We start from the raw sequence: 8,980 nt of genomic DNA, 5'->3' as shown, positions 1-8,980 counted from the left end.
GCCCTGGCAGTTGGTTATCAGTGTCTGATCGGAATACATGAGCCCCCTTTAATAAGGGGGCCCCTGGATCCTGGCCCCCCACCCTATGTGAATGAGTATGGGGTACAATGTACCCCTACCCATTCACCTGTGAAAAAAATGTAAAAAAAAAAACACACCACACAAGCGTTAAAATAGTTAATTGCACAGCTTCGGGGTCTTCTTCCATCTTCGGGGGTCTTCTCGCCGGACTCCTCCACTATCTTCTGCTCTTTTGCTAGCTCTTTTACTAGCGGAGGAGCCCGACTTTCTTCTTCGTTGCCACCCTCTTCTTCCGACTTCGGGGGTCTTGTCCCCCTCTTCGGGGGCCTTGTCCCCCTCTTCGGTTCCTTCCTCCGCGCCTTCTTCTAGCTCTTTTACAAGCGGTGGCCTGGTCTTCTATTGCCACCATCTTCTGTTCTTCTGTTCTCTTCTTCTCTTCTTCTGTTCTTCTCTTCTTCTCTTCTTGAGCTGTTGCCTCGTCGCTGTCTCTGGCCACAATGACAGGCACGTGGCGTGTGGCGACTTATATCGGGACATCACCGGATTATGTCCCCACCCATTATGATGTCACAGTCCCAGAGGATGTCACAGTCCCAAAGGACCTAGTCTGCCGGAAAAGTCACGCGTGTGAGAAGGTCCACTCGTTCGGACAGTCCGGCGGACTTTACAGCGGTTTGTCCGCCAGAATAAGTCCGCCGGATAGTCTGATCATGTGTACGCGACATTATTATCACTGTAGTAAATGTTTACCTGTCATGCTTTTAGTGCATGCGTTTTTTTTTTCCTTGACTAGCATTGTATATGAAACAAGTCTCAATATTACCCTCCCACCGGACACAGTAACACAATGTCCGAATAACTTCCCCTTCCAATGGAAATGAGATGGAATCAAGTGCCTTGGGATCTACCTAACAACAAATCTTTCAGATATATTTGCAAAAAACTACACGCCCATTCTCAAAGCTATTGCAAATGATCTCAGTAGGAGGAACAAACCTTTTTTTTTCTTGGTTTGGCAGGACAGCAATTTTAAAGATGAATATCCTTCCTTGCATTCTATATATTCTGCAAACCATCCCCATCAAGCTCCCCCAACCTTCTTTCAACCCTACAATACCCCTATATTGAGAAAGAAACAGCCTAGAATAACATACGATCATTTGATGAAACCCAAAAGGAAAGGTGGCATCGGCCTCCCAGACATTAAGAAATACTATTGGGCCTGCCACCTCTCCAGAATTGTAGATTAGTCATTACATTGTCACTACAAAGACTAGGTTCAACTTTAAAATTCCTTTTCCTGTCAACCATTATGATCTATGCCCTGGACCTTAAACACTTTAGCCCCAGAAGGTTTTACCCACTTCCTGACCAGGTAATTTTTTGTGATACGGTACTGCGTCATTTTAACTGACAATTGCACAGTAGTACAACATTGTACCCAAACAAATGTATGTCCTTTTTTTGGGGACCAGTGACATCATTACAGTGATCAGTGCTATAGAATTGCACTGATCAATGTATAAATGACACTGGCAGGGAAGGAGTTAACACTAGGAGCAATCAAGAGGTTAACTGTGTTCCATAGGTGTGTTCTAATTGTAGGGGGGTGGGCTGCCAGGGACATGACAGAGACCACTGTTCCCGATCAGTGGAACAGCAGATCTCTGAGATGTCTCCTGTCAGAACGGGGCTCCGCCTTATTTACAGAGGCGGACCCCCATCCTCTGTATACCGCGTTTGTGGGTTGCCAGTGGACATCGAGTCCATGCGCCCACAGTTGTACATGCATGGACTGCATGTACATGTATGGTGATTAGCACAGGAGAGCTGACCTGCCACATTATAACTGGGGAGGCTGTTCGGCAAGTGGTTAACACACCATATCCCTTCAACTTTGAAGGAAGATCCCCTCATTATCCCAATGCTTCACTGCTTTAGATAATCCTGTCCAAAGCGACATCTCTATTCCATCCTTGGACCTTTCACATCTGTAAGACTCAACCCGGCCTTTCCCCCTGGTAGTCCGCACAATTCCTAGCAGATGTAAGGCAACAGCAAGAGATATTGGCACATCAATTTTTTCAAGCTGCCATACTTCCCTAGCAGCTAGCTTGACCAACAATACTTTCCCTCTCTGGACATACTTCCAGATCCATCACTTTTTCTGAGACACGTACTGTGATTTTTCCATCTCTCGACCATTCACTCCATTTGAACATCTATGCACTCAATCTACCCTTCAGCAACACATGATCACCATAATTTATAACATATTCTCTTCAGAAATTTCAACTAAATCTAATAAGGCATGTTCAACCTGGTAAAGAGAAATACAATTGGAAATGTCAGAGGAGCTTTGGAAGCGCATATCTACAATCACACACAAAGGTTCTCTCAATGTTTTGATACAGGAAAACAAGTCCTGATCTGCTGGAACTGAACCCCAATAGTTCTTAACAAGTACAACCCTGACCATTCTAATAAATGTTGGAGATGCACTAGGGAACTAGGCACTTTATTACACATATGGTGGTCATGCCCACTAATTCAACTGTTCTGGACACAAATACCCTTTGGAACATACCCCAGCGCAGTTTCTTCTCTGCAACTCTGACATACCAGCACACCAATACCATAAAACCTTGGTTTTACCCCTGATCAATGTGAGCAAAATGTGTATCCCTCTTCACTGGGTATTAACTCATATCCTGACCATCTCTGAATGGCTCAAATAAATTTTAAATATTGTGGAGATGGAGGATTTCATCTCTATAGCACGAGATTCCCTGGCTATGTTTTCTCATACTTGGGCTTGCTGGAACCATTTCCGTACCACAGATGATACAAGTCATTGATGAGACAAACTCAACCTGACCCCCAACTTAAAGGAATATATAATTTCTATTGTTTTACTTTAAGCATTATTAAAATCAATGCTCCCGAAAAACAGTCAGTTTTTAAAACTTTTTTTTTCCATTGACACATGTCCCCTGGGGCAGGACCCGGGTCCCCAAATACTTTTTATGACAGTAAATTGCATATAAGCTTTAAGAATGAGCACTTTTGATTTTCCGCTGCTTTCAAATTTTCGAACACCACATAATGTTCGATTTTCAGTGAACAGGCGAACAGCCGATCTTTGAGTCGAACTTACATACAACTCGAACATCGGGCTCATCCCTAATCGTGGGTACAATGCCAGGATCATGCAGATTCTCGCTGTTTTGCCATACCTCCCATGCAGGCAGACAGTAACTGAACCACAGGAAGAATCAATGAACTACGAAAGCTCCCACCATCACCCTCATAGTTAATTGAGAACTACAAGCTGTCTGCCTTGGCGGCTGATGGTACTCGTTGTTCATTCATTCATTCATTCAGAGAAGACTGTGAATGAATGTCCTGGCTTTGTGGACAGAGTCCCACACAGCTGCACTGTGACAGTATGTGTGGAGAGAAGATCCCCACCCACTGTCACAGAGTGGGGATTTCTGGCAGCAAGAGGTACAGTGGATATAAACATATCTACACATCCCTGTTAAAATGTCAAGTTTCTTTTTTCCACAACAAACTGAAATATTTTAGGTGGAGGGAAGTAAAAAAACATAATAATAATAATAAGGTTGCATAAGTATGCACACTCTTAAAATAATACTTTTGTTGAAGCAATTTTTGATCTTATTAAGGCACTCATTCTTTTTCGGTATGAGTGTATCAGCATAGCACATCTTGACTTTGCAATATTTGCCCACTTTTCTTTGCAAAAACACTCAAAATCTGTCAGATTGTGAAGGCATCTCCTGTGCACAGCCCTCCTCAGATCATCCCACAGATTTCCAATCAGATTCAGGTCTGGGCTCCGGCTGGGCCGTTCCAAAAATGTAATCTTCTTCTAGTGAAGCTATTCCTTTTTTGATTGGGATGTATGCTTTGGGTTGTGCTGAAAGATAGAGTTCCTCTTCATGTTCAGCTTTTTAGCAGAAGCCTGAAAGTTTTGTGCCAATATTGACTGATATTTGGAACTGTTCATAATTCCCTCTACCTTGACTAAGGCCCCTGTTCCACCATGCTTCATGGTGGGTATGGTGTTCTTTGGTGATGTGCAGCACGTTTTTTGCGCCAAACATATCTTTTAGAATTATGACCATAGAGTTCAACCTTGGTTTCATCAGACGATAACACATTTTCCCACATGTTTTGAGAGACTTCAGATGTATTTTTGCAAAATTTTGCCAGGTTTGGATGTTTTTCTTTGTAAGAAAAGGCTTCAGCCTTGCCACTCTACCCCATAGCCCAGACATATGAAGAATACAGGAGATTGTTGTCACATGTATCACACAACCAGTACTTGCCAGATATTCCTGCAGCTCCTTTAATGTTGCTGTAGGCCTCTTGGCAGCCTTCCTGACCAGTTTTCTACTCGTCTTTTCATAAATTGTGGAGGGATGTCCAGTTCTTTGTAATGTCACTGTAGTGACATACCTTCTCCACTTGATGATGACTGTCTTCACTGTGTTCCATGGAACATCTAATGCCTTGGGCATTCTTTTGTACCCTTCTACTGACTGATACCTTTTTACAGTGAGATCACTCTGATGTTTTGGAAGCGCCCTGCGGACCATGGCTTTTGCTGTAGGATGCAACTAAGAAAATGCCAGGAAAGACCTACTAGAACAGCTGAACTTTATCTGGGGTTACTTAGAGGCACTTTAAATTATAGCAGGTGTGTGCTGACTCCTGTTTGACATGAGTTTGAATGCGATGGCTTAATTCTGAACACAGCTACACCCCCAGTTATAAACAACCACATTATTAAAAATTTTAAATTTTTACTTCCCCCTCCCTAAAAGATTTCAGTTTGTTTTTCAACTAAAGTTGTACAGTTTATAGATCACATTAACCACTTAACAACCAGCCCATAGCCGAAAGACAGCTACAGGGCGGTTGCTTAACTCTGGGAGGACGTACTATGACGTCCTCCCAGAATTCCGCTCTTGCGCGCCCCCCTGTCGAGAGCATCTGTGACCGCTGCGCTCATCATGGCCGTTTACCACGTGATCGCTCCGTCATTTGACAGAGCGATCACTTGTAAACAAACCGGCGTCATGTCATGACACCGCTTCCTCCCTCCTCTCTCTGTACCGATCAGTACAGTGAGAGGGGAGAGATCGGTGTCAGCAGCGTTGTGAGCTGGATCTGCAGTACCCACAGCGCTGCTCACCAACAATTAACCCCGCAATTCCCTGCCACTACTCTGCAATACCCAGCAATGCCCTGCCAATACTCTGCAATACCCTGCCCAATACTCTGCAATACCCTGCCCAATACTCTGCAATTCCCTGCCAATACTCTGCAATTCCCTGCCAATACTCTGTCAATACTCTGCAATTCCCTGCCAATAATCTGCAATGCCCTGCCAATACTCTGCAATGCCCTGCCAATACTCTGCAATGCCCTGCCAATGCCCTGCCAATACTCTGCAATGCCCTGCCAATACTCTGCAATGCCCTGCCAATACTGTGCAATACCCAGCAATGCCCTGCCAATACTCAGCAATACCCTGCCAATACTCTGCAATGCCCAGCCAATACTCTGCAATGCCCTGCCAATACTCTGCAATACCCAGCAATGCCCTGCCAATACTCTGCAATACCCAGCAATAATCTGCAATACCCAGCAATACTCTGCAATAGCCTGGAATACCCTGCCAATACTCTGCCATAAATTGCCATACCCAGTGATACCCAGCCATACTCGGTGATACCCTGCAATACCCGGCCATACTCTGCAATGCCCAGCCATACTCGGTGATACCCTGCAATACCCAGCCATAGTTGGTGATACCCTGCAATACCCAACCATACCTGGTGATACTCTGCAATACCCAGCCATACTCGCCCATGCTCAGCCATACTCGGGGATATCCTGCAATACTCAGCCATACTCGGTGATACCCTGCAATACTCGGTGATACCCAGCCATGCTTGGCTGTACTCAACCTCTGTATGTTGCCAGGCTGTGGAAGTCTCACACATGTGGTATCGCCGTACTCAGGAGGAGTAGGAGAATCTATGTTGGGGTGTCATTTTTGGTCTGTACATGCTATGTGTTAGAAATATTGCATAAATGGATAACTTTGTGTTAAAAAAAAAATGGTATTTTCTATGACTGACTGCTCCAGCTAGTAACCATAGTGTAGCATTTTCCTGATATACTAAAAACTTAAATACCATATATTGCATTGCAGCCAATAGATTAAGCATTCAGTCATGGGAAATACTCATATTAGACACATTACAGGGATTATTTGCGATGGCTATGTGAATGCTGATGTAAAAAACAACGTTTTTTTTTTTTTTTTTTCAGACACAGTCTGCCGTCTCTCCTTCTAAAATATTGGCCCATCAAAAAGGATGAAAGTCTGTCATGCAAATCTGCAAAATGTGTCTGTCTTCAATCTCAGAAAATTACAAATATTTTATTTCCAAATGAAATTGGCTTGCTCTTTCTTTCTCTTTCAAATAGCAGCCTATCAAAAACAACAAAGGGTTGTGCTGCAAATTTGTGCAATGTTACTGTTTTCAGTCTCAAAAAAAAAAGATAGATAGCACTCATTTGGCACAGCCATCATTCAAGTGTCCTCTAATCGGACAAGGTGGAGAGATAGGATGATGACATCCCTGAATGTGTTTTCTAAATAGCACATGTGATAAGTAGTGTATTTAGGTTTTGTGCTGCCCTAGGCCTGACTAAACTTATGTACCCCTAATTTAAATATGACCCACTGCTTCCTGTCAAGGCCACACCCCTTGCTGTTTATGACCTGCTTTGAAGTTTTCAAATGGGGACACTAGTTCTGAGTGCCTGGGGGGAAGCAGTGCAGCCAGTTTATGGGGATGCTAGAATAATTTGCCTCTCAGCCCAGTTTGCCCCAGAAGACTGGCGCTACACTACACTAACAGTGTAGGGCAAGCCGGCAGGGACTCTTTTCCTGCTACCCCCCTGCAAAATGCTGCCCTAGGCCTGGGCCTTATCGGCCTAGGACAGGATACAGCGTTGCCTGTGATGAGTAAGCGATCTCCTGTGTTCACTAAGCAGTGGACCAACCACTCAACATGGGACCAGGAAGCTAGTGGTGATCATTATTGTGCCTACTACAGTGATTTCCACTTTTTATGAGGATCAGAGAAGTATGGCACATGCATACTTACAATGGTCCAAGTTGGACCAATGTAACTATGCAAAAATAGCATTCCTGAACTTCAGCTTTAAAAACTATTTATTTTATCTGGTTTTGTTCAGGAGAGGTTTATGGACATATATACTAATATTTTCAAAAATTTTACTAATCAAAATGAAAAAAAAAAAAAAATTGAAGACTGAAGGCATTAATATTTTTTTTTTTTCTGGTGACAACCCACTGTGAAGATTCTAGCTCCTCAAGTATAAGCCTAGCTACTTAAAGGAGTTGTATAGACAGACAGTTTTTTTTTTATCTTGATGCATTCTTTGCATTAAGATAAACAACCTTTTGTGTGTAGCAGCCACCCCAGAAACCTAATTACTTACCAGAACCCCATCTCTCTCCAGCGATGTCCACAAATGTCTAAGTCATCTGGGACACTCCTCCTGATTGGCTGAGATGCAGCAGCAGCGCCATTGGTTCCCACAGCTGTCAATCTAAGTTAGTCAGCCAAACAGGGGAGAGAGGGTTGGGGCTCCATGTCTGAATGGACACACGGAGCTGTGACTTGGCTTTAGTGCCCCCATAGGAAGCTGTTGGCTGTGGGGGCACTTAATAGGAGGGAGAGGTCATGAGCAGCAAAGAGGGACCCGAGAAGAGGAGGATCGGGGCTGCTCTATGTAAAACAAACTGTACAGAGGAGGTAAGTATAACATTTTTGTTATTTTTTTTTATTTTATTTTTTTAAAACAGACTTTACAATCACTTTAACATAAAATTGTATACTATTTTCCTCCACCTGAATTGATGTCTGTGCGTCTTCCCTCAGAGACCCGCAATGTCTGAAATATGAAAAGTGTTCATTTTTATGTACTCAGAGGTTGGGAAACTATACTATTTTACTAGATACTGTTCTTTACTTTCAACTTGATGCCTTTCCAGAGTTTTGTGCCAATGTAATAGGAAGACTGAAATAAATACAGTGCCAATTTCTCCCATTCTCTTGATTAATTTAAGACTAAAATGAAATGAAATAAATGTATACTTAAAGATTGTAATTGGAAAGCTCAAATGAATGAATGATAAAGAAAATGTATTAGTGCACTGGACTTTCAAATAAAGTTCTCGCTGTACTAATCATGTAAGTATCAGTCTACAAAAATGCACATGACTGTTTAGCCGTCTTACAGCAATAACTTTTTGAAATCTCATAGCATACTGTTTTGTGGTGTGTAAATATTCTTTACCCTGAGAGCCATATGAAATGTGCATATGAATTCTGTAAATTTCAGATTTATTATGCAATACCTGCAGATGAAATGTGCGACTTGGCAAGCAACACAAAAGTCCTAATAGAAGTAAAGAGAATATCCATCAAACTTACTTGAAAATTGATTATTTTGAATACATGTTCTCTGTGCGCACCGCTATAAACAGTGATGGTGAGAAAATTAATGTTGTGCTTTTATACCCAACATATAGTGATAAATATAATCAGGGCCGGTACAAGGGGTAGGAGGGAGTGGGCACCTGCCCTCTGCGTGGTGTGGGAGGGGGCACAAAGTTGTGAGCAGAAAACTCTGTCCACAAAAGCTGGCTGAGACATTATTGTATGCCCGTGTTGCCTGCCCAAAAACAAACTGGTGCGCCCTTACTTGCTCTCTGTCTAATATCTGCAGCAGCAGACATGCCCATGTCCAGAAAAAAAGCTCAGTCTCTCTCGGGTCCCCTCCTTGAATTACTGTGAGTCCCCCCCCTCCCCCGGATCGTGGC

This window comes from Lithobates pipiens, unplaced genomic scaffold (genome assembly GCF_037356315.1).
Source record: "Lithobates pipiens isolate NorthernLeopardFrog02 unplaced genomic scaffold, aLitPip1_a1.2 Scaffold_18, whole genome shotgun sequence".
Classification (NCBI taxonomy): Eukaryota; Metazoa; Chordata; class Amphibia; order Anura; family Ranidae; genus Lithobates; species Lithobates pipiens.
This window is presented reverse-complemented; position numbering follows the sequence as displayed.